Source organism: Gossypium raimondii, chromosome 4 (genome assembly GCF_025698545.1).
Source record: "Gossypium raimondii isolate GPD5lz chromosome 4, ASM2569854v1, whole genome shotgun sequence".
Lineage (NCBI taxonomy): Eukaryota > Viridiplantae > Streptophyta > Magnoliopsida > Malvales > Malvaceae > Gossypium > Gossypium raimondii.
In genome coordinates this window covers 45,326,305-45,352,849 of record NC_068568.1, presented here as the reverse complement: position 1 = coordinate 45,352,849, position 26,545 = coordinate 45,326,305, and the positions used below count along the sequence as shown (strand labels likewise).

Here is a 26,545-nt window from a genome sequence, read left to right as displayed (position 1 = left end):
CTTGGATTGACATTGAAAAATGTTCAAGAGATTGATTAATCTAATAAGTATGTATGAGCAGTAGGTAGCAAATTACCGAGTTGCCATGAATTTGTTCGTAGCAGTATAAACATAAGTTTAATACTTCTAAGTTAAAGGAATGTAATTAATCCAACACAATTATATCATCTTGATTAAACCTTATTTGAAATCATGCATTAGAACCTTTTTATTTTTAAATTTTTTTATTTAGTTTTTAACCCTTAGTTTTTAATCATCTGTAAACCAAAATATTTTCCATCACCAAAGTGTTTTAACATTAAGTTCATAAATATTATTTTTTACAGTCCCTGTGGGTACGATAACTCGACATTTACTTGTTACTTTATTACTTGTTGCGATTGTGTACACTTGCACATTTTCGTCGTTCCAATACTCGATCGAAGGTATTGTGGTGTGAGTTCAACGATTGGGATCTTGAGTGTATTCGATTAAGTATATGTTTAATTGATTAATTGGGAATTGTTGGTTAAGTGTAGGTTTCAAAGGTGGGGGCAGTTTTCTCAAAAAATAAAAATCAGGTGTGTAAACACTACCCAAATCGTAAACCGACAAAAGCCAGAAAATATGACAATTGACGCTACACGAGCGTGCACTTGCTCGTGTGATAATTCAAACGCATAAAACGTGAGCGTTAGACTGTTGAGGCCACCATGAGCGAATCGTGGTCTTTGGCCGTTTTAGGCCATGTTGGGCCAAAATGGGCCTTGTGGGCCTAATGGGCCTGTGGGCCTCACATGGGTAACCACACGAACATGAGGAGATTATTGGGATAAACTGTGTGATTTTCATGAACGAGACCAATTCTGGGCTATGTGAGCCACACGGGTGTGGGCCCGCATTATGGGCCTTAGGCCCAATTTCACTGTTGGACTGTTAAGGTTGCACGGGTCGCCCGAGATGACTGTGTACCTATTGATGGTTCGATAAGTAGACCTAGACTCCCAAACTGATATAAAATGACTGTTATGCCCCCACGTGGTAAAATGACTGTTATGCCCCTATGTTATAAAATGACTGTATATAAACATGCCACAATATATATATGTTGCATACATGTATGATATGTTGCATGAGAATGGGGTTATTATTGGAGGATCTGTATTGTACTGGCAGCTCTGCTGCATATACTGTTTAGTGTCGCAACCGGTGCTAATTTTAGAGTGTAAGGATGAGTGGGTGATATTATCCCCACATGGAGTGTTGGGCTGGACGGAGTGGAGTGTAGAGGTTGGTTGGGTAGGACTTCTGATTGCATGTCTAAACTGTTACTGATACTATAATGGGCTAAGGCCCAACTGAACTGAACTATTATTGAATTGGGCTTAGGCCCATACTGTACTTGCCTAGGGCCTGTTTGGCCATTTTACTTATATGGGGTTACACATTGAGTTTTCGTAAACTCACCCCTCTTTTTATTTTACAGGTAATCCCCAGTCTTAAGGACCGGTGCTACGAGAGACTCGGAGGTGGCCACACAACTGTACCTACTTCTATACTGGATTTTTACTGATAATAATTAAATTTGGGTATTTGATTGTAATAAGGCCTCTTTGAATTATTAGCTTTTAATTTGGGATTTTAACTATTTAAAATCTTACTGATAGTAGTAGGACGCGGATTTTCAAAAGATGATACTTTTCAAGACACCACGTTTTCGTAAAATACTGTAAAAGCTTCCGCATCAAACAATATTTTAAATATAGTAACAAACTAATATGAATAACAAACTACTAAAGACAACTTGAGTTTTCAATAGAAGAGCATTAAAATAGAACGGGTTTCTTTTATTGAATGTATGTTTTCGAAAAACACTTCAATGTGATATCGCCAGACTCGGCCATAACGTTTAGGTCGGGTTTGGGGTGTTACAATGGATGGGGGAGAATGTCACGGGTCGCAGCTCAAAGCCCATGACCATCGTACCAATACGTCCAATGGAGGTCTATTGTTTAGATGGGGATTATTTGGCCTACAATAATTGACCGATTCAGTAAGCTGTTGGAGAAGCCTATTAGATTGAAGCTTGAGTGGCCCAATGATGAAGATATGACAACGCAGGCTATCTTGGTAACCAATCTTAAGAGATTGATAGGAATCATATCTTGTTAAGATTAGATTTGATATGGTATATTTTGTAAATCCCATAATTTAATGGATATGATTAATCTCGTCCATCGATATAACTTAATCTTGACCGTCGGTTTTGGGAGAGCTCAACTATAAATAGAGATCCTACCCCTCACTTGTAAATCACTTCATTCCATTGTTTCATTATTTTTTGTGAATAATAGAATATTGAGAGTATTTACTCAAACACCTTTTGTGTATTCTTTTCTGTGGCTTTTTGTTGTTCTTTTATGGCTTCTTTTGGCATAAATTGCTTCCGCTATACAAATTGGTGTCTTGGAGGAATTCCAAAGGAATTATCACTTGTGGTGTTAAGGCTAACTTAGGCGAGTTTGGAACGAACGGATTGCCTAAGGCCATACGGATCATGAGACGAAAGATCTAGCCTTGCGACAAGTGGTATCCGAGCTATTGGTTGCGAAGGCACTGTTGGGTGTCAAAAGAAGAGTTCAAATAGAGGTGGGCCAGAAAATCAATCTCTTTGATGAAAATGTTGTCGGTAGTAGAGGAACACGTGGGTAAACTTAAGGAGTCCATAAAGGACGCGAATGAGTCACACAATGTATTTGGTGAAAACATAGATGACTTGTGGGAGTAGTCTAGGGACTTTGCGACTATGTGTTTAACTTCTAATAGTGATAATGTACAATAGTTGTTAGATTCCCAAAGGAAGAAGCTGGCGGAGAGGAACAATGCTCTTCGGCCATGGTGATGGCTTTGAAGGAGGAAATAATGGCTATGACAATAGCTTTGAACACAAGAATAGAGCAGCTTGAGGTCGAGCAGCCGTGGGGAAAAAAGTGTCAAATGTAGCACTCAATTGCGAGGATGTCCCAAAGCCGAAAGAGTTTGTGGGGACAAGGTCTGCATACAATATGGATAATTTCTTGTGGAGGATGGAAAACTACTTCCATGCCAAATGTATCATGGACAGTGCAGTTAAGGTAAATACTGCTTCAATGTTTCTTACTGATATTGCACTTTTATGGTGGTGAGGCAGGTCCACAAATAAAAGGAAAAATGAGATTGGGACGTGGTAAGAGTTCCAATATGAGTTTAAGGGCAGTTTTACCCAGAAATTGTCGAGAACGAAGCTCAAGCAAATTTTCAATGGCTAACGCAACGAGGCACAATGAGGAAGTATGTTCAAGAGTTCAAAAAACTCATGCTCCAAATTTCATATGTAACCGAGAAAGAGGCGTTACTTTCTTTCAAGAATGGATTGAAGCCGTAGATCAGACAGGAAGTGGAACAAAAAGGTGTCTAAGAGCTATCGAAAGCCATAACGATAGCGGAGTCCATGGTCAAGCTTGATCTAGGGAAAGACAAGCTTGAGTCTTCCAAGTTCGAGGATAGGGACGTATATGAAAAGGATCACAAGGTAGATGATGATGGCAAGGGCAATGGTGAAAATTGTGGTAATGGGAAACCACGAGTTGAGAAGAAGAAACCCAATAAAAAGAGGGACAAGTTGAAGTGCTTTCTTTGGATGGTCTGCATATGTTGAAGAAATGTTTGAAGAAATCTGCATTTTCTAAGAAGGAGAAGCCGGTAGGTAAGGCCTTGATACTTGGTTTGGGTACAAGGGGTATCGAAGCCAAAGAGGCCAAAAGCGAGAAGAAGCCAGTGGAGTGTTTCTTGTGTCATGGTCTGCATAAGTTGCGAAAATGCTCGAAAAAATCTGTCATCGAAGGGGACGATGGAGCAAACAATGAGCCCAAGAAGCTTGGTTCAAGCAAGGGAAAAGTCGAAGCCAAAAGGGCAAAGAGGAGAAAAAAGAAGCAACAAGTAAAGTGCTTCTTGTACCGTGATCCGCATGAGTTGCGAAACTGTCCAAAGCAATCCAAGTCAGTTGTGGTCAAAGTAAAGGCAATATCGGAGCTTGTTGAGTCATTGGAGGGGATTTCACACAAGAAAGATGTGAGTTTGTCATCGAACTTAAGGGGAAAAGGTTACGATGAAAATAGTAAAATTGGGACCAATGTGACTCAATTCGAGTAAAGCGACGAAGTTGGCCGAGTTGTTGACGAGGCTTTCACCTATGAAAGACGTGAGTTTGACATCGGACTTAGAGGAAGAAACCGCAATGCAAACTTTAAAGCTAGGATTAATGAGGCTCATTTCTGTTGACACATCAGAGGAGCTACCACCTTTGGGAGAGGTGGGTTGTACATCAAACTTCGGGAAAGTGGTAATGCAAGTTGGACGTTGACTCGAGTAAATACAACGAGGAAGGTACATTCTGAACACTCTGATAGTGTTTTGTATTCTAACTTCTTGACTTGGCAAGAACGTAGGGGCCCTTTCGAAGTTCTTAAGCAAGGAGGCAAAGGGACTGTGAGCAATTCGAAGCCAAGTATTGTGAATCAAGAGGATTCTGTTCAAAGCAAATTAGAATATGGGCAAGAGAGAGACACAACTTCTTGCCACCAAGATGCACCAACGAGTGGGATAGTTTGAGTTAAGAAGCAACCTAAGCCGAGGTAAAAGTTCCGAAAGAAGGGAAAAGCTAAGGAGTCGAGATGAGATCGAGATGAATCAAGTCAATGCCATTTCGAAAGTGCAACGAGGGCGTTGCAAGATTGGGTGAGGGAGAATGTCACGAGTCGCAGTTCAAAGCCCATGACCATCGCACCAAATGCGTCCAATGGAGGTCATTGTTTAGATGGGGATCATTTGGCCCACAAGAACTGGCCCGATTCGGTAAGCTATTGGAGAAGCCTGTCAGATTGAAGCCTGAGTGGCCCAATGATAAAGATATGGCAACATAGGCTATCTTGGCAACTAATCTTAAGAGATTGATAGGAATCATATCTTGTTAAGATCAGATTAGATTAGATTTGATATGGTATATCTTGTAAATCCCATAATTTAAGGGATATGATTAATCTCGTCCATTGATGTAACTTAATCTTGACCGTCGGTTTTGGAGGAGCTCAACTATAAATAGAGAGCCTATCCATCACTTGTAAATCACTTCATTTCATTTTTTTCATTATTCTTTGTGAATAATAGAATATTGAGAGCATTTACTCAAACACCTCTCGTGTATTTTTTTTCTGTGGCTTTTTGTTGTTCTTTTGTGGCTTCTTTTAGCATAAATTGCTTCCGCTATATAAATTGGTGCCTTGGAGGAATTCTAAAGGAATCCTCACTTGTGGTGTTAAGGCTGACTGAGGCGAGTTTGGAACGAACGGATCGCCTAAAGCCGCACGGATCACGAGACGAAAGATCTAGCCCCATGACACTAGGTCTAGAAAAAATATTTAAGTACCTACTAGGTCCAACCAACTAAATAATTTTGGATAAATTTAGAGGGAAATTACATATTAACCCTTATTTGAACAAAAAAAAAATAGTTTATTAGGTGAACCTGCTGGTTGTACATTCGACCTTGCCACTTAAAGAGTTCTTTATATAAAATGTGTACCCAAATATTGTTTTGTTATTAAGGTTTTGCTTCTTGATTTTAACGAGTCTTGATAGGTATATAGAGTGAAATTGTGTAAATAGATAAACTGTACAAAATTAAAGAACTTGCATACAATTAAAGTGATTAAGTTAAGTGGTAGCATTCTCCCCCGTAAATGACACATATGTCAAGTTCAATCATACATAAAATTTTCAATTTTTACAATTTTATCTATTTAAATATTTCAAAACAATCGCAATCCACTGGACTCATAATAGAGGAAGAAGACAAAACCACAAGGTAACAATACCCAACATGTGACTTGTTCAAGATCCAGCTTGTAAGAGACCCTACCCAAAGTAGACTTTACTTGGATCTTATTCATATTCTTTTTTCCTTCGTCTTATAATCACGTTTAAGTTATTATATATGAATTTTGATAAATACATCTCATATAATCCTATGGCGGAAGGTAGGATGAATGACCCACCAAAGCAACCAGCTTTGCCCGTGAATAAGACAGATAGGGACACTGTCAAATCAGCAAACTGGACTGGAGCCAACTAATGTTTATGAAATTGCCACAAATGTGAGAATCGGTACATAAATTTCCAAGAATCTTAATACACAAAAACGTCTTTTCCATGGAATGCACTGCCTCATCATCTTCCCAAGTGGAACATCAAAACCATATGATATCCTTGGATTTTTATTTTTGGTCCAATTCTATAAAAGATTCTTCCACTTTTTATTAAATCTAAAATACATTGTCAATGTTGATATGTGATGATGTGACAGATGCACATTAGTAATTTTTTGTATAATTAAACAAATTCATTGCACATTTTAAAAAGATAAAAAATATTTGTTGAAGTGTACAAAAATGTGAAAAAAAGTTGATTAGAGAAATTAAAATAATAATAATAATAAAGAAACTAAATTCACCAAAACACAATAAACTAATTTGAACTTTTAAGCCTTTTTTAATCAGAAAAACAAATAAAATAAAATACAGTAAAAAAATGAAAAAGAATAATAATAAGCATAAACATATGGAAAAGATGAGACGTAGCACATTGACATAATAAGTAGATCATTCTCATGTTCCACCAAAAAAAGAACAAAAATATCCTTTTCATTTCGACATCAATCATGGCACATTTTAAATTCTTCAAAGTTGCAAAATACAAAATTACCCAACCGGATATCCTAACGCCACCGGCGATCAAAGAGAAACAATTATACCTACCAAATACCATATTAAGCAACTTGCTCGCCCGCCCATCTATTCTGGGGATCACATTCTTCAATGTCTACCAGCTCAAGTGTTTCGTGTATGCTCATTATCTTCAGCAAAATGTTGGAAACCAATATTTCAAAAAAAGGTTGTACCTACATGCAATGCAGGCAGCAGGGCACCCCTTCTTCCCGCAGCTACAATTTCTGGTGGAGCGGCCCCTTTTGAACCACGATGGACCTTGTCTAGCAAACAAAACATGTAATCAATAAATCAGTGAATCTTATATATTCATAAACCCAAATAAACACCGTATATATATATATATATATATATATATCATGAGTTTAATATAATGACTTGTTAATTTACGTCGTCCACGCGCGAAACACACATACAAAGCTTTGAAAAAGCACAAATGCAGTGCGTGTCGCGCGTGGACAACAAAAATTCAACAGTCATTTTTGCTTCATCGACCAACTATGGTGTTTGTTCAGCTGTCCTCCTTTGTTACCTAAACTCTTTATATATACCAAAAGGAACTGTGCTATCCCTATTTTTCATACTCATATCTCAATCATAGTGAATGACTTTAAACGTGCACTTCTTGCCATCGACATCTAAACCCAAGTGCAATTATATATACTACCAGCCTTAAGCTTTGAGGTCCCCATTTTTATAGACCGAAATCCAAGGTCGAGTCAAAATTTTTATCTCGAAGGTCAAGAGAAAATATATATTATATATTGAATTCTAATTTATTTTTTATAAAATTATTTTTTATTACCATTTTTATGTGTAAAAATACTAAAATTGTAAAAAATTTGATACCAAGGAAAATAGCCACACAAACTACAATCCTTTTATGAGTTTTGTTTTATCACGAGCACACAATTTATGACTAAGATGTGGGAGTCATTATCAAGTGCCGTATTTAGCAAATTTTTTTTTTCTAAATTTCCAATTGAAAGAATTTGAAGTGATATTGTAAGAATGGAGGAGCAACGCCACGAATAATGACATAGGTAGTGGGCACTACGAGTGTAACTGTGATAAATAAAGATGAACACGAGGAAATTGTTTTCGTAACTTATTTTCCTTATGTTTGTGGGACCTTATTTAAAGAGATAATTAATTACTTTTCAAGCTCATACAATAAATAATTTAGGATATCAAGGATGGGATCTAGACTAAAAATCGTTCTTGAATATCCTTGATATACTGAGCCATCATGATTTGAGCCATTTCTTGGAATATAATCTCCCCTCAATTGAATTAAATCATATCAGCAATCTTCCTCAATAGAGTAGCCATTTTCTTTGTAACAATATGCCTTTGAATATTTGGAATCCAATTTCTAGTAGCTATTCCAAATAGTGTGGCATATGTTGTATGCAAAGGTGAGGCATGAATTTCACCTTCTAGTTCCACATCAAAAACACGATGGAAATAGAAGATTTTTCTAATCTCTTTTAAGGCAAAATGAATACCATTTGTCTTTAGAAAATACTTAAGATACAACTTGCTCTAAGGATAATTAAAACTCCTCAAGAGATTTGCATAAAACTCCAACACAATCTAAAGTATACAAGGCTTAACAAAATAGATAGTTCCCACAAGGCCATTATTTTTTTAAAAAAATATCAATTTCGTGATTTGCAAAACTTTTTTCATCTATATTTTGTTCTTCACTAAAGCATTTTTTAGCGAAGGCTAAGTTTCCGTTGGTGCAAGTAAGAGTAAGGAAAGTTTGTTGTTTCATCTTCAGAAGAACAACTTCTTCCTCTCTTGCTTTAGCAATGGCTTCATCAAGCACTGATGGTACCCTAGCTTCCTTTAATCATTTGTTCCTTTGCTTGCTTGGAAGTGAGAGGAATACTGAGCCCTTTTGTTTTAAGCATTCCACAAAAGACAACCTTTTTAGTGGGTCATTCTCATCTTAGCTTTTATCAAATTCGGTGGTAGAGGAATCTGAGTTAGTTTCCCACTTTGTTCATACTCTCTTAGAGGTTCGTGGAATAACTAATGCTTTGCCTTTATTAGGCTTTTGTGAAGCTTTGCTTTGGAACCCCTTCAAAGTGGTATGTTGCTATTCAATTTCCTTGGTTACAAAGGAACGAGTACTCCTACGCACCACAAGATCTTCTTTATTTATTTAAGGAATGAAAAACTCACCAACAACTGGCTCAAAACTAGGGTTGTTAGAGAAATCAAGAGTTGGTTCAATAATGTTAGTTAAAAATTCAGATACATCATGATCAGGACTCCCAGACATAGTTGTTTCAACTGTAACAACATTGACTATAGAATATGAATCGAAGTATCAAGAGTAGGTTTAATATTACCTTGATAGGTAATGACATTAATTGATGAGTCGTGAGCTAACTAAAAATTTGAATAAGGCAAGTGCACCTATCAATTAATAGTATAGCTATGGTGAGCAAAGATATCGTTCCCACGAAGACTAAAAGTACTAGTAATTATCGTCTTTCTATTATTTAACAAAATAATTCAAGTAATTGATTAAAAACTAAAATTAACTAAATTAATTACTAACGATACCTCAAATAACAAATCAAGAAAATAATTGATTAATAGCCAAGAAGTGAAACAATACCCAGGAAAGAATTCACCTACATTTCATCTATCACTATCAATCTAAATTACACAAATATCTCTTTCAAGCATAAGAGCATCTGACTCTAAGTTGATTAATTGAAATTTCTTTCTAGTTAAAACCCCTATTATCGCATTAACTTGTGCTATGAATTCCACTATTAGATTGACTCTAATCCGGTAGATTTATATTGTCTTATTTCTAGGATTGCATGCAACTCCACTCAATTAAGCAATGTCTACTCTTAAATAGGTTCTATTCAACCACCGATTTAAGCACATCAAACATGGATCAATAGTCTAGAAATATTAAACAAAGAACTAAGCACACACAATTGAGAACAAGAAACTAAGTATTTATTTCGTAAAATAAAATCAAACGATAGAATCCATCATAGGGTTCATCTCCCCAGGTATTTAGAAAATTAGTTCATGTTTGAAAGTAAAAACATCCAAGAAACAGTACAACTGAAAGAAACAAATAAACTTATAATAGTCTCCTAAGAAATAAAATGAGAATCTTCAATCCTGATGGAAATCTGCTTCATAATCAGCTTCAATGGTAATTTTCGAGTTGTTTTCTTGAATATCCTATGACGACACCCTCCTATCTTCTTATTTTTTTTATATATATGTCTCAGAATGCCCGAAAAAACCTAAAAATCTTGATTTTCTGCTGTTTCGTATGCAATTCCATAAAAACAACTTGGCCTACCACACGTCCGCGTGGCCAGGTTGTGTGGAATGGGTAAACCCGTATGGATTCTATAGCTTGCTCTGATTTTTTGATTTTCTGGTTTTCACTCCTTTTGCTCCCAAGTGCTCTATTAAGCATCAAACATTAATTTAAAGGATTAAGAACATAAAATTCATAATTGAAATCGAATAAGCACCTAAAAATGCATTGAGAATGAGGTTAAAACATGTTACTTTTAGCACTTATCATTAATCAAAGCTTCCAACTTGTCTTGTAGCATTAGAGTATGTTTTGGCAACGGTGGGTTATCCAACAATTGATCGATCTCCATCACGGCTGTGTGGGTGGTCACATAACTCATTGTTCATTGATTTGGGGCCACACGGGTAAGGCACACAGGCGTGTGTTAAGGCGTGTGTGGCCAAATTAGTGTAAATTTTGGACTCTCCGGACTTTTGGACTATTGTTTTAAATTTTTGGATTTGGATGCGTTTATGATTTCTAAATTGCGATGATTGACAAAAACCTGATTTTACAAAAACAAATGTTTTCTAAAAATAAGAGCTGGGTTTTCAAAAAATAATAACGGCTTTTAAGATTTCCACTGCAAATTATGTTTTAGTAATGAATATGTTAGTGAATATATTTTGCAAAACTCGGATTCTTTTTAACAAGTAACTACAAGGTTTTTATCGAAGTGACAATAGTTTTGAAACCCTTCTTCGTAACACTCCCTGATTCGACCATAACGTCTAGGCCAGGTTTGGGGTGTTGCAACCAATCTGTATGGATTCGACCCTACTTATTGCTATCTACAAGTTTATTTTTTAAGTAGGAATTTATTTTTGCGGTCTCGACGATCATACATTACAATAAATTTAAAAAATATATTTTTAATGAATTTATAAAAAATTATAACTTATAAAAAAATTTAAAAAATGTATTTTAATGAATTTATAAAATTTTATATTTTTATAATTTGGTAAAGAAGTATTTGGGTAATTATTATTTGATTTTCATTAAAAAGAAAAGAAAAATTGTTCATAAGGACCTCACATAACTGGTCAATAGTCAACAGATAGCCACGTGGTAGCCCTTGATTGGACAAAGCACCACGTCAGCAAAAAAAATTGGAGAAGTTAGGGTCAGGGACTACATTAGTAAACGAAAATAAAGTGCATGGGCCTAATTGAAAATCTTGAAAGTTTAGGAGCCACATTAGAAAAAAACACCAAAGTATGGGGGCGAATGGTGCTATTATCCCAAAAAATGAAAACATAATTTGAAACTTGACATACAACCTTTGAAATGTCCTTATGTGACTATTTTGAAAGGTTTGATTTTTATTTAAGTATTTATGAAAATATTTATCATTTATTTGACAATTTTAAAAGTTTGACCTTTATATTAACAACTTCCCAAGGATTTGATCCTACTTAGAACATTTAGGCTATGTTTGGTTTGTGAATTTTATTTTCAATATTATAGAAATTGAAAACATGTTTGGCAAATAGAAATAAAAATTTGTTTTTAATAATGAAAATATGAGAACATGTTTGGTAATTATTTTTTATAATAGAAACATGAAAAATAAAATAAATAATTTTAAATTCATATGGATTTAATATAAAAAAAAAGAATATTTTTGCTTTTATAGAAGTTTGAACCAGTTTTTCTCATTTTTAGTTTTAAAAAGCATTTTTAGTGCTATTTTTTAATTTTCACATATTTTCATAAAATATATATTTTTATTTCTCAAAGTATCTATCGGAGCGAACTCAGTAATAATTAATATTCTGCATTCTGTAGGCCCATTAAGGGGGTAGATGTTGAAAACGAATTTTAAAGCTGCTTCATACCTAAGGCGAGGATCGGACTCTCGACCACTGGTTAAGGTAGAAGAGACTCTTATCATCTCATCTAACTCCCGTGGTTTTTCAAAAAATATTTATTAAATATTAATGTTAAAGTAGTGTTTTAAGGAGTAGAAGAATCCTTCTTTAGAATATTTATATCAACGTAGTCATTTAAGTTTCTTAAGAAAGGAAAAATGTTTTAAAAATCACCAAAACTGTTGATTTGGGTAAATGCGTGTGGGGGAGGTTGTCGTTGTAGAAAGTTCAGAAAATAAAAAAGTATGCGTCGACGGTTGAAAGTGTCTTACAATTGACTCCCATCACCACATTCACATGGAGCTACCCAACCTGTCTCTGTTCTGCAGTACCCATTTATCTTCACTTTGGCTTGTCCTTTTCATTTTAGGGCATGGACACATCTACTGCACAAATAAGATACATGCTTTTCTCTCTATTCAAACAGCTGTTTTGCTTTTTTGTTCAATGGAGATCCAGAAGAAAATGAAAGTTCCTCAACTTCTCTTTCATTTTGTTCTTTTTAATCAAGATAATAAAAAATATCAATTTATTATCAAGCTGTCTCGATTTTGATTCTTGAACAACCTCTGCCCTTATTTCATAATAAAATCGAATCCATCTTATTTGAAAAGTTGTTTTATGTAAGTGAGATGTGTCACAACCTAACATTCACATGCTACTGACCTTTCATTTGCCAAAGCCTACCAATCCAATATTTTATTGTTGTAAAATTTAATTTCTGTTTTAAAACTAACTATTCCTAGAAATATTAAAATTTAGCAATTTCATAAATTTTAAATTAAAGCAAATGATAGATTCAAATATCTGGCAAATAATGGATATCTAAATCCTTCAAGAAGTTTATTTCTTGTTTTAGTCCCTTTACTTGAATATGAGATTCTTAGTCGGATTAAATTGATAATGCTTACCTACTTTTTATCCTATATATTATAGGAATAGGATTTGAAATGGTAACATGTTGTAGACCATTAATGATTATTTGCTTATCAAATAATGATGATAATCATCTCATGTTTTGCATGAGTTTCAATTAGTTTAATCATATATATATATATATATATTTAAATCAATTAATAAAAGATAACCTATAAATGTTTTCAATTAAATGTAAAAACAATAATACCTTTAAACAAATTAAAGATTATGTAATTAGAATAAAAATAATAATAAATGAAATAAGCATATAATTACTTAGCTTATTATCTTATTTATTCATTATGAAAAGTAAAATTTATAATAAGAAAAATTGTATAAAGCTGAGATACCATGTCATTTGAATCTCTTTCCAATAAGAGCATGCCACTTCAGCATTGTCATCCTGAAAAAAATCAAATCCAACATGATCTGTTGAAATTTAAGATAAAAATACTGAAGTGACATGCTCTTATTGGAAAGGGATACAAATGACATGGTATCCTAGTTTTATACAATCCTTTCCCAATTTACGATATACATAAAAGTATAAGTTTGAAAAAACTTTTAAAGCTAGCGAGAATACGCTTTAATATTCAATATATTGCTAAATTGAAATTGAAATTGAAATAAAAATTTATTTATATATTACTAATTATTACATGAAAATAACAACAATATTATTAATCAATAATTAATCCATTGAATATAATTATATAAAATAAAAATAATAAAAAATCCTAAGATAAACGATACATAAGTAATCTAACTATGCATGCAATTTTTCAATTTCATATTTATTTTCAAATAAATGTGATAAAAGGTTAATAATATAAAATAACAATAATGATAATTATTTTGCTTACAAATACTTTGTCTTATCTTGGTTTAAGTTGATTTAATCCATGAATAAATCTAATTACAAAACGGAAAAAATAACTAAGGTATCAAATAAAACATGAATAAAATATAATATAATATAAAAATATAAAGGTGTTTAGATTTATATAAAATATAAACGACCAATAAATAAAAATTATATAAATATAACCCTTTAAATATAATTATGTAATCTCCTTAACCTAACCTACACGTTATGACTGGATCTTGAAGGCTACATTGACCACCTTGAAATGGTCTAGAAAATTGTCGAATTTATAAAATTGTCATTTAAAATGTTTGTTTATTTTTAGGAAAAGCTTAGTAGATTTCTAATTTATTTGTTACTAAAAATTCATTCATTATATTACAATGAAAAAGTGATAATCGATTGGGTTTTAATTTAAAAACCAAATTTAATGCATATTTAATTAAATTTTAAGATTCAATAACCTAATCAACTTAAATGTTATACATGTCAATAGTTAACCCTAAAATTTAAATCACATGTCATAGTTTATATAAAACATTACAGTCCCAAATATCAGAAATTATAATAAACAAGTCTAAATACTTTTAACGGAATTTAATCTAAGCCGAGACCCTCAAATGCTGAATTCGCATCCTAACCTTGCGGGTTATCTATGATGATTGAAATAAGAGGGGTGAGCTTAAAGGCTTAGTGTTAGTATAAACACAAGTAAATCAGTGTAAAATAGTAGTCAGGGCATAAAAAACAATAGTTCTTAGATAAAATCACAATCGTACAACAATATAGAGAACATGGCATACAAAATATCAGCTTTTCAGTTCAATACGTCACGTCAGTATAGCATTTTAGAATTTTCAGTTTGTTTGTACATGCTTTATGAATGAAAATGAAATTTCAGTTTATCAGAAAAGATCCTACCCAACTCCACTACACACCATAGTAAGAGTTCCCTAGAACTCATACATCCCTACACACCGCATTGTGGATAAATCACCAATAATTTGTGATAAATTGCCCGTAAAAATTGTGGGTAAACCACCATTATTTTTAGATAAACTACCAGTAAAAATTGTGGGTAAACCATCATTATTTTCAGATAAAAAGTTTGCAGATAAACTGCCAGTAAGTCGTGGATGAACCACTAGTGTTTGTAGATTATTAAACTACCAATACTTCCTCCATTCATATTACCCCGCCCCATGCAATGCAATATGACATGCTTGTAATAGAACAATGCGGATACAGTAGGCATGCTTAACATGTATTTAGTACAATATTAGTAGTAGACATGCTTAACATGTACTTAGTGGGGTAGGAGCAATAATAATAGTAACAATTTATCAGAAATACCGTGACAGTAGGCATTTAACAATTTCATATAATACATTATAACAGTAGTAATTTAGTCATTAAATCACAAATTCCAAAATATACATAATATCAAGGACTCAATTGAATGAATAAAAACTCTAAAAATAATTCAGGGACTATACAATGACTAAATTGAACAATTCACAAATTTTTGGAAAAAATCACAAAATAGAGGTCAACGACCATGTGGAAGGTTGATGTTGTGTGAGAAAGGGTACACGATCATGTAACAGCTTGAGGCTGTGTGAAAAATGATAAATTACCTTATAATAAAGACACAGCCGTGTGGCAAGCCATGTAACAGGCTGAGGCTGTGTGGTTCATGAACTACCTTAAAGTTTACATGTACACATGGTCGTGTGGTCCACCCATGTGGGAGACTATGTGGCCCTAAAATTATACATTATCAGTACCGATTCACTAAGAAAAGACACACACCTTTTACCACGGGTCAGATTGATGTTTCTCAAGATCGATTTTGATCTGATTCACCTAGATTCGATCCTTCACAAATACACACAATTAATAATTGGTTCCAAGATTTGGGCAAGATTCAAAAAAGATTGATTAATCGAATGAAAGATTTACATCAGATATTTGTACAATGAAAATACGAAATCTAACCATTGAGACGAAGTGTACTTACTGGCCTTTGGCAAATATTACAGATGCTATTGATGGAAATTCTAAACTCAAATAGAAAACGATTGAATGTGGAACGATTCGATTTGAGAAAGTAAAAGAATCAACAACCCAATGATGAAAAATATGGTGTAAGAAGAAGGACAGAAAAGGAAAAAAAGGTGGAGAGCAATTTCATTAGAATTTTGAAAAGAGGCAATCCCAATCAAAATAGGAAAAGAATGATTAAATAACTAGAGTTTGAAAAAAACTATGGGTGGCACCTGCAATTATACCATGTTGCCAAATAAGAAATTGAAAGGGGAATGAGGGGCTTAAACCTAGGATCTCTAGGAAGAGGCATTAACATTTAACCATCAAGCCTATAATTCATTTCTTGCTTAATTTTGACTCTTAACTATATATATTTTAAGGTGTAACAAGTCATAATATTAAGAAATAATACTAAGACTTATGATGGATGGACATAGTGGTTAAACCAAGAGAAAAGGAAAAGGAAAAAGAATAATATACTATGTTAGGGAACATAAATTTAAGGATTTAGATTTAGATTGTGAAAATGTCTAACTTATAAGACATTTTTTGTGGATTTTATAATTGATGTTGTAGTAGTGAATTAAGACAATAGAAAAAACAAAAGATAAAGAAAATAGATGAGGCATGAGATTGTTTATGTAATTTGATTTTCAAATTTACATCTACAGGGTCTTGCTAGATAGTGAATTTACTATACAAATTTTGTTACATCCCAAAAACCGGGTTAGTAGAAATTGGGTTAGTGAAACCAAGAGTGGTCTCGTCCTGATTTTGAGTTAAGATTGTGAAAATTATGTCAAGTGTAGTGATCTAGTTCAGTGGATAGGTGTTGTGCTTGTGTGTATGAGGTTCTAGGTTTGAATCCTTCCCTTGAATTTTTATTATTTTTGTCCTAATCCCTATCCTTGATCATCTGGCATAAATAATATTTTTACTTTTAATTAATAACAAGAATGAGTTTGCTGGTTTGTTGGCAAGCTTTTAGCTTACCCAAAGATTTTGTGTTCAAATTTTAGGTCTGGGAAGAGAAAATATTTTTGTTGTTCTCTACTTGTGTAGGGTATGTGCTCATAATTTGAATTAAAATACAAATTATGGATATTTGATAGGGTTGGATAAATAAGTTTTTATTTTATTTTTGTTTTAAAAATATGTTTTGGCATTATCCCCCAAAATTTTCTCCCTAAAATTGTCCATTAGTTCTCTCTCTTCCCTCTCCACTCTCACGTTTGTTTTGTTCCGTACTGTAAGTTCCAGTTTTGGTTTCTTCCCTTTTCTTTTCGATTCAATTTGTTTTCACAAGACTTCCTCTTGTTGTTCCTCTTCTTTTGTTACGCTCTTCTTTGCTTTTGAGATTTTGTGTATCAACGTTTCCTTTTGTATCGTTGTCGGTCGTGTGCGGTAAGGTTGTGAATTTATGTTTTGTATTTGGTTTTGGAGATTGTCATGTTTTGAGTTATGATTTTTTCGCTATAGTTTTAACCATGTGAAATCTCGTTTAAGTGAAGATTTAGTAACAATTAACCCTCCGGCAAACTGAGGAATTCGTTTGGCTGTTGTTTCTTTCAAGGGTAAGTGAGTTTTTGCTCTTTTTTTAGGGTCGGTTGGTGTTTTTATTTGATATATTGTTGTGGAATATGTTCGTTATTAACCAATTGATTTCGGGAGTAAAGTTGTGTGATTGATTGTTTTTTGGTGTCATTTAGGTAAACTCATTTTCATCCCAGCAACTGGACATCCAAGTTGACATTTAAAACCCATTTGGATTGCCACATAGGACTACCGTTAGGGAGGTAACGGAGTTTAATAGTAGAGTGACCACTTCGTAACAAAACGATAACGTAAGTGGCTAAAACGTAACATTTCAAACATAAGTGACTAAAATGTAATCTGAGGCAAACAAAAGTGACTATTTTTGTAGTTTACCCATTAATAAAATACGATGATTTACGTTAACTTTTCTGGACTTTTGGACTGTAAATATGTTTTTAGATTTTTTTTTCATTCTGTCCATCAGTTTTTTGTATTTTTAACGTAAAACTACAAAATCGTACGAAGTGCCAAATTAAAAATCAGTTTTCAAAACTAAAACTCTGAAGATTTCTGTTGCAAAATTAAGTGTCAAATTAAGTGCTTTTCTATAAAAATAAATAAATTCTACAAGTGTGCTTTTCTGAATAACATGTAAGAGTATTCAAAAATAATATTTTTGTCACATGATCCTTTTTTTAATTAAATTTCAAATTAATTTTTTTATATTTTAAATAAACTAATGTAATTTCTTCAGATTCGACCGTAACATCTAGACCGAATTTGTGTGTTACAAATTTCTCAATACAACTCTTGGTAACAACTTAACTTTATCAAAATTCACCATCGAAAATTGTAACGTCAAAGTCATACAATTTGTATGCATTCATTCTTCATTCAACCTTTTATAGAAGACTGTAAAACATACTAACAAAATGTCAAGTGAACTGTAAAATGGTCCTGCCTTGAGCTGGTTTTAACTTTCTTCACCCCTTTCAACACAAAGGACATAAATTTCTTCTGTAGGCAAGTAAAACTAACTACACATATCTCCAAAATATCTGCAGCATATCCTCCAAATAAATGCATGATTTTATCAATATCCAAATCACTTAATCACCTCCCAATCCTTCAATTAAAAGTATCATGATTACCTCATTTTAGGAAAGTAAAAACCCACTTTATATGGATTTTAAGAATACATTTCATGTATTTAGTTCATTTTTACAAGTAAATCCTAGTATTTGTTTCATTCTCTTAAAATAAACATACTATCATTGTGCATTGTTATATGTCATGTTGTGTAACAATGCAAGTAACCCTATAAATGTTCCAACAATCTTTTCGGACAAAATTTTGCAACAAATATGCTAAATATCTCATACCAATAAACTAAAAAGAAACTAGCATTTAGTATTGAGTCCAATAAGAAGTCATTTTTAGATGCATCATCGGAGTTATCAAGCATAAATATATCACATTAAAGTATAATCAAAACTACCACTATGTTGATGCATAATCAAAATTATCTCAAAATATCAAACTAATAAAATGCCCAAGCATACAACTACAACACCATCTCCTTTCTTCTTCTTTTTCATCAAAAATAGTCCAAAGAAAAAAGAACTCTCTCCCTCATGTGTTGCATCCCTACGAACATGTCTAGCATCAAAAATAGGAATATGAGTAGCAGAAAGATATAGCATAAGAAACTATTAGCAACACTAAAAACCAACAACATAGCAGTCTTTTTGTCAAAGAGGCCAAGGCAATAACTCCCTTTTATAAAGGCAATATATATTTTTAAAAACACACAAAAATTAAGTAGTAATTATAAAGACAATAAATAAAAATCTATACCCACAATTAAAACATAAAATGCCAAACATCAAAGAGACTAAGGACGTTATATATATACCTATACAGTATATAATAACTCTCCAAACACATGAAAAACTTAAAAAAAAAAGACATGAGTACAAGCAAACAATGCACACTAAAAGTATCAGAAAATAACATCAGTGATTAAGGACATTAATAGTAACATTAATAGTAACATCATGGCTAGCTAGACTCTGCGCTTATTTGAATGTGCAAGCTGTGCGACACCCTTTCATGCCCAATTGCTACAATACCAAAGATATACTTCCAGATAATGTATTTTTATGGAACTATTCGCTTTTATTTTTAAGATAGCACCAAAGTATCTAATTAAAGTAGATGAATCAATGCAAAAAAATAATTAATATGAACCACAAAAAATCAAAACATAGTGTACTTTATAGGCATGAGCATATCAAAGTGTTAATTCTTGAGCACATTAAGGTGAAATGACATCAGCATTGACCACAAAAGATAAAAGAAACAAAGAAGCATATGCACAAAGTCACAGGGATAGAGAATGAGTAGGATGTTGGCAAAAAGATAGTAATCAGCAATCAAAAAAGCCACACCTCGATTATAATTGGTTTTCCATCTTTCATTGCATTTTTTAGATCCCCATTCAACCCTAGGAAATAAGCAGCACAAAACAAAATCAATAGTGAATATACCTTTACAAAAAAATACAAATAAAACATATAAGAAGCTATTTGGGTCTTATATGTCTCTAGGCAATTCCTGCTTTTACATTTATAAGGAAAGAACAAAATTTCATCATAGCTAGCTGGATATTTTAGAAACTACCTTTGTTAACTATCCTGCATTCTCGACAAAATTCTGTAATCAACTCCTCGGAGGAACTGAAATCTCGTTCCCATAAAAGAGTGGATGCCAATGGTGCACTGAAACAAATAAGATAAGTAAGCATTTTTAAACATATCCATTTGGTATGGATGAGCTCTTAGCCATTTAGGGTTATAGAGTTCGGTCTCTAGACATGGTTGATTTAGTAGCAAAAATCAATAGAAGGTACCATCTTAGCAGCAAAAACCAATAGAAGGTACCATCTTAGCTGCAAAAACCAATTAAAATCCAAAACCTAAATTCATGTTTTTTTTTGAATTTCTTTTTTGAGATTTTATACTACTCTTACGAACCCCAAAACCTAAATTCATGATTTCTGTCATTCAAATCTTGAAAAACATAGTCTCATAAAAATCCAATTAAAATCGAATTCATTACTTGGAAATGTAATCATCATAAACTTGTAACAACTTTTTTTTATCAATTAATAAAATAAAACCTAAATTACACATCAAATTTTCATACTAAAAAAAACAAGAACATAATTTCATCGACACCAATAGAAAAGAAATGAAAGCATAACATTTACTCCAAATTGTCGTCACCAACAACATAACATTTACTCCAAACCAATGAAAGCATTCCCAATATAAAAGAAGTGAAAGCATTACAGTACCTTCACGACGATGAAGAAAAATGAAACGATCAAAAACCCTATACACAGAGAAGACGGTTTCAAGACATTTCAGGGTCATCAACAAATAACAAACAAAAAATTAACAAAGACAAGAAAACCCAATGTTTAAATGCGCAGAATTGGGAAATCGAACCTTAAATACCGATTCCCCCGATGACAGAATCTGAATGTTTGGCCACCTTCTCCGTCTTCTTTGTGTGGGTTATGTAAGTTTGCAAGAAATCGAAACAATGAAGCTTTTCCTTATAAGTTTGCAAGAAACCGAAACACCGAAACACTGAAGCTTTTCAATTGAAGAATTGCATGTAAGAAATCGCAGATAAAAAAAAGAATTAGGGATTTCGACAGATAGGGGATTTGGGGCTGGGAGCGGGGATATAGTCCAAAACTGATTATATGTTTCAAACGACGCCGTTTTCTATTTCAATTTTTGCGGTGCTTACAGGAAACGCCACTAATTTTACAATTTTTACGGCGTTTGGAGATAAAATGCCACTAATATTTAATTCGTCAATGAAACGACGCCGTTTTGTTCAATTTTTATTATATTCTTCGCGGCGTTTATTGACAAAATGCCACTAATATTTAATTCGTCAATGAAACGGCGTCGTTTTGTTCAATTTTAATTATATTATTTGCGGCGTTTATTGACAAAACGCCACTAATATTTAATTCATCAATGAAACGGCGCCGTTTTGTTCAATTTTTATTATTTTCTTTACGGCGTTTATTGACAAAACGCCACTAATTATTCACTTTTTAAATATATATTAATAAGTTTATAATTTTTCAAATTTTGAATAGATTTATGAATTTGATACATTAATATGACATTATTAATATTATTTCAATAATATTATTTAAAATATGATATTTTTAATTGTTAAAATTTAATAAATTTTATAAATCTTAAAGAGTGTATAATTTAAATATTATCAACATTCAAATTTATAAATTATTAATATTATTCAAATAATGTATTTCAATTTTAAATTTATGCTCTATTTTTAAGTTAATAAACGAATGCAAATAACACAATTAATTTGTTTCATTATAACATATATGCCACGACGAGTCAATAAACTAAGCATTCGTGTCACTTAGAACCCTAATAACATAATAAAAAGTAAAAAACAAAAAGTATTTGTATTTTTTTTGAATTTGGTATCACAATTAAGTAATTAAACCCTAAAATTTGTAACACTAAATACTAAACCCTAAACCTTAAATCTTAAACCCTAAACCCTAAATCCAAAACCCAACACCATGCATTGTAAACCTTAAATCATTAACACTAAACCGTAAACCATAAACATCAAGCCCTAAAACACTAAACTTCTATATCTTATAAGCCGTAAACACTAACCTGATCTTAACATTAAAACATAAACCCTAAACCTTAAATCCCAAACCCCAAACCCCAAGCCCTAAACATACACCATAAATCCTGAACTCAAAAGTCTAATCCTAAAATAATAAACATTATGTCATGAACCCTAAAACCCTAAACCGTATACGATAAACCTAAAATAATAATCCCTAAGTTAACCCTAAAAGCCCCGAGCATTAGCGGCGCTTTCTAAAAATGCCGCTAAAGCCTAGAGAATTAGCGGCGCTTTCTAAAAAAACGCGCTAAAACCCAAAGCAATAGCGGCGCTTTCTAGAAAACGCCGCTAAAGCCCAGAGAATTAGCGACGTTTCCTCAAAAACGCCGCTAAATCCCCCAGCATTAGCGACGTTTCTTCAAAAACGCCGCTAAATCCCCCAACATTAGCGACGCTTCTTCAAAAACGCAGCTAAAGTCCCCAAAGCCTCAGTAAACGCCGTTGGGCTTGGGTTTTTTGCGGCGCTTCCTTATAAACGCCGTTAATGCTCTATTTTTAGCGGCATTTTTCAAAAAGCGCCGCTAATGCTCGATTTTTAGCGGCATTTTTTATCTGAACGCCGCTAAAAATACCGCTAAAAGCCTATTTTGGTGTAGTGTTAATAAGATGCCCTTTTCAATCTATAAAACTAAGTGCAATATGTGGAGTAACATCCACACCAACATAAATAGGAAAGCCTTTATACAAAAAAGCGGCAATGTTATCAAAATCTAAAGAATCCTCTACACTCTCTTAATAAGAAGCCTTTTTTCTTGGAAAATTAAACTTAGCTCTATTGTTTTGTTTATAGACATGTTCAAGGTCTCAGCCAAATCGTGACTTAAATTTAATAAATTAATCTAAATAACTATTCCTTAAAATATTAAAAATAAAAAATATTTATATTATATATTATAATAAAAATATTAAAGCAATTGTTGTATACATAGTAAGTTTCATACGTGAATTTAGGAGATCGTCATGTGTTCTTACATAAATAAATAAAAATAAAAAAAAGACACGTAACAATATATTAAATTCGCTTGTGGAGCTTCTTTTTCTTTTGCATAACCACTACTCATCTGTTTTACGGTCTGAGCTTAATATTGTTCGAGTCGAATGTGGTATTCAAATAAAACCCTCCAACAAATAGTAACTTCAAACTTCAATCTTCAGAAAGAAATCCACTTTGCTTCTTACTTCTTCTAACCATCTCTTGGTTCGCTTGTGGGGTTTTTCTATTCCACGTAAAATAATTCAAATATTAATGAATAATTTAAATTGAATTATACCCACACAAATTAAGAAAAAAAAAATCTTATATAAAAAGCTGGATAGCGTATGACAAGTCTACCTCTTAGTTTCAGCCCTTTTAAATTGTTGAAGTCATTATTTTGCCTTTCATTTAGCCAATTTGAAGATTTGATTTTGGGCTTTTCAGTTCATGATTGGGCCTTCCACCTAATATAAAGTTTGGTTTGCTAATTATCTCTGTGGGTAAACTACATCATAGGCCACTCAACTATGGGTCATTTTCTTTTTGGATCTCCCAACTATAGATTTGTTTCTTTTTTGTCACCCTACTATGAATTTTTTAAATTGGTCACCCAGCTAATCAAGATTATTTTTTTGGTCCATTTCTGTTAATTGCACTAATAGGAGGGTGACATGGTAGTTAAAAAGTTAGTATAATAATAAATTTAGCCCTCAACTTTTACAAATTATATCGATTTAGTCATAATTTTTAAAAATAACCCTCAAAATTTACAAATGGTCTCAATTTGATCCTAATTTTAAAATTTTAAAATAAATATATAAAAATACATAAATATTTTCAAAAATATAATTATAAATTTAAAGAATATATAAAAATAAAAATGATTGTTGAAAAGAAATAATAATATATAAAATTTTAAAATATATAAAATTATAGCATCCTTAATACCCTTAAAATGAAAACAATGTCAATTCAGGTTGACACGTGTTAGAATTTTCGAAGTAGATAAAATAGTAATTATTATTAGTGTAAAAAGACAATTAGATATTAGAAGAAATTAACAAGATTTTTGAATTTAGGGAAATTAATTTAAGAAATGGACTAAATTGTAAAAGTGTGAGAATTTTTGGGTAATAGTGTAAAAATTAGAAATAAGAAATGATTGGATTTGATGCATGGTAAAAAGGGGAAGGCCTTGAACAGTAATTTGACAATGAAAGTACAAAAAAGGAGTGGATGAGAATGGGAGTGAATAGGAACCATGTGTGGCATAGTGATGATTTGATTTTTATTAATTAAATATTATTAATAAAATAAAATAAAGAAAAGATGAATAAATATTTTGTAAGGAAAGATGTACAAGAAAGAAGAGAAAAAGTTAACTTTTGTCATTTCTTTCCCATGTCTCTCTCATTTCCCTTTTTATTTCATTTTTCATTTTCTTTCAATTCAGTCTCTCCTACCATTTTCACCTCCTTTAAGCTTTAACTTTCAAATTTCCACCATAGATTTTAAGTGAAATCAATAGAACAACTCCATTGTAAGCTCATTTTCTTGTAAAGGTAGCTAATATTCATTTTGTAAGAGAAAGAAAAGTGAAGAAAAGTTAAGGATTTTGAAAAAGGTTAAGGTAAAAATGATAAGTTTTCTTATAGGACTTCATGTTTATCTCATCAAATGCATGGAAATATTATGTGATTTTTATTTTGATATTGAAGATTGTATATGTGTTGTGTAAATGAAGAGAAGGAGAAGAGGAGTGAACATCAAATTGGTGACAAGGGCAAAGAAATAACAGAGGAGTGAAGGAAAAAGGAAGGATTCATTCCAAACATTTTGTTATAAGTATATTAAGAATTTTACTTATTTAATTAAACTTTAAATGAAAATTTGGGTAAATTGGTTTAGTATTATACATGGGATTTATTTGTATATGAAAATGATAATTTGTTTTATGGAATTTATTTTGAATGAGAAATTGTATTCTTATTATGAATTGAAAAGTGTATGTGTAGTGAAACCGGTGAAATGGATTAAATTGCAGAGAATGTAAAATTTAGATAGGTGAAATAGATGATGATATGAAGTAATTAATGAAATGTTAAATGTTGATAAAATAGATGTCAAGTGAAAAATTGATGATAGTTGATTCTATATGGATAAAGACTAAATTGTAAAATATCGTAAAGGTTGAATTGTTTTATTTGTTGAGAAAATGTAAATGAATTGTATAGTTTAAATGCCCAATTAGACAAAATGAGAACTAGTATGATATAAATGGCATGCCATTAGGAAAAATTTCTATTCGCGAAACTGATAATGGCACTACGGTGCAAGTAAAAATGGCACTACGGTGCAGGTGCTAGTGACACTTCAGTGCAAAGTGACATCCGCACACCCATGCAAATGATAGTGGCACTTCGATGCAAATTATCGACATTTACACATATCCTATATGTTCTATTAAGTCTACAATTGGACAATAGAATTACAAGGTAAGTGAACTTAAAAATGACATTGGTATGTACCTTGTAACTTGTTGGATTGGTACCTTACTATAGTTATTATTGAAACAAATTTGTGTATGATGATAGTGATTCATGATAGTTACGTAAATATATGTTAGTATATGTATATGTGTAATGAATTAATTTCAAATGCAAAGTTAAATTCTTGATATGCTTACTAAACTTTCGTGAGCTTAACGCATTTCTTTTCAAACGCGTGAGGGCTTGTTTTAAAGCTCTAAAGGGAAGGTTGATCTCTACTCATCTCATCACATATCAAGATTGGAAGAGAGTATTAATCTAAATTTTTGGCATTAGCTTTTGGCATGTACATAGGAATGTATGTTTAAAAAATTTTATGGATGAATTCAATGGAAGCTTTAGTGCTTTAAGTCCACTTGATGTGAGTCTCAAGACCCAATTTTAGGCTCATGGATGTGATGGGCTTACACTATCTCAAGGCTTAATCACGAGATCCAAATTCAAGCAGTTGAAGTCAAAACTCAACTCAGTCGTTCAAGACTTTATCACGAAGAAATTTCGAGAAGAAGAGTTGAAGCTTCAAGATGATGGACTTTAGAGTTCAATACGGAGCAATGATAAATTAGAAAGGACCAATTTTATTCGTGGACTTAAAACTCTATCCATGATGACAAGTCCTTGTGGAAGATGTTAACTATTGGAAAAAATCCGATTTAAAAATGGCTTTCTTGCACAGTGAAAATTTAAAATTTTGAAAACTGACCTGATTTGTGATATTTATAGCATTAAACCTTAAACCGAAATCATACATGTGTTTTCAGATAAGTGGATCCTTGACGTTTTCCAAATTTCAACCAAACGATCTTCTGTTATTCTCGTACCACGAACTGCTTTGAGTGCGGGCTCGAACCAATTGAATCAAAAC

The 26,545-nt window shown here is 32.4% G+C and overlaps 2 long non-coding RNA genes across 2 annotated transcripts; both read right to left on the bottom strand.

The window, feature by feature from the left end:
* Positions 1-6,685: 6,685 nt before the first annotated feature.
* On the bottom strand, positions 6,686-7,491 carry LOC105780977 (uncharacterized). The gene is made up of 2 exons (XR_001129452.2): positions 7,333-7,491; positions 6,686-7,063 (listed from the first exon to the last, which is right to left on the bottom strand). It is a non-coding gene; the product is annotated as an uncharacterized LOC105780977 (long non-coding RNA).
* Positions 7,492-18,772: 11,281 nt separating this feature from the next.
* LOC105780939 (uncharacterized) lies at positions 18,773-21,131 on the bottom strand. Its single transcript, XR_001129435.2, has 5 exons — positions 20,904-21,131; positions 20,750-20,787; positions 20,074-20,171; positions 19,842-19,897; positions 18,773-19,050 (listed from the first exon to the last, which is right to left on the bottom strand). It is a non-coding gene; the product is annotated as an uncharacterized LOC105780939 (long non-coding RNA).
* Positions 21,132-26,545: the final 5,414 nt, after the last annotated feature.